Here is a 981-nt window from a genome sequence, read left to right on the forward strand (position 1 = left end):
ATCAACGATTATAGAACATTTTACAATTTATTATATAAAAAAAGAAATGAATTTATAATTATATTGTAAATCAAATAAAAAATTTTAAAATGAGTATTAGGGGGTAAAACGATTGGTATTTTGCATTTTCGCCATAAATTTTGAAGAAAAACAAAACATACAAGTTATGGATTTATATGCAACCAAATCCCTTATCTACAAAATAAAATAAAAAGTGTAGCTCTCTACCTAAAATACTTATACAGTGCTTTAATTAATTACATGAAGTGTGACATTTTCGCCAAATTACCTCAATCCCCGGGTAAATTTGATAAGCAACAAGGTAAATTGGTCAAAATGGTTATAAATACATTCGCATTAACATTGTTACTCAATCAATCGTTTTATCCAAGTCTCCCCTAATGTAATTTATGAGGTTTGTTTTTGCAAAAAGCATTTATATTAATTAATTTATAATTAAAATGTGTAATTTATAGCAGTTCTCTCTATGATGTAGCTAATTGACATTTTTATTAACCTTTTTTTGTGAGATTAAATATATACTATTTATAATAAGTTATTAAATATCTATAAATAACATACATTAAGAAAGATATTTTTTAAAAAACTAATTTACTAAATTAATATATAAAATTGGTAAATCCCCTGTGTATAACCCACCGAATAATATTAATTTTTTTAACATTATATTTTTAATAAATTATTTGTAACACTATGATTTAACGAAGAAAAAAATCTTTTTATATCTACATTTTATTATTTTAGCAGGATTAGCTCATTGTCGTAGGTAATAACATGTGTCAAGGTGCGGTACCCTGTCGGGATATTTTTTCAGGCCATTTTTTTTTACTGAAACGATTGATATAGACTACAAAATTTGATAGGATCTACCTGACCCCAGAAAATCTCAGATATGGGTTATAAGTGCTGGCTTACCGCTAACAATACAAATATATGATAAGTAAGAGAAACCGGGGCACG

Source organism: Gordionus sp. m RMFG-2023, chromosome 5, assembly GCF_954871325.1.
Source record: "Gordionus sp. m RMFG-2023 chromosome 5, tfGorSpeb1-WG-v2, whole genome shotgun sequence".
NCBI lineage: Eukaryota > Metazoa > Nematomorpha > Gordioida > Chordodea > Parachordodidae > Gordionus > Gordionus sp. m RMFG-2023.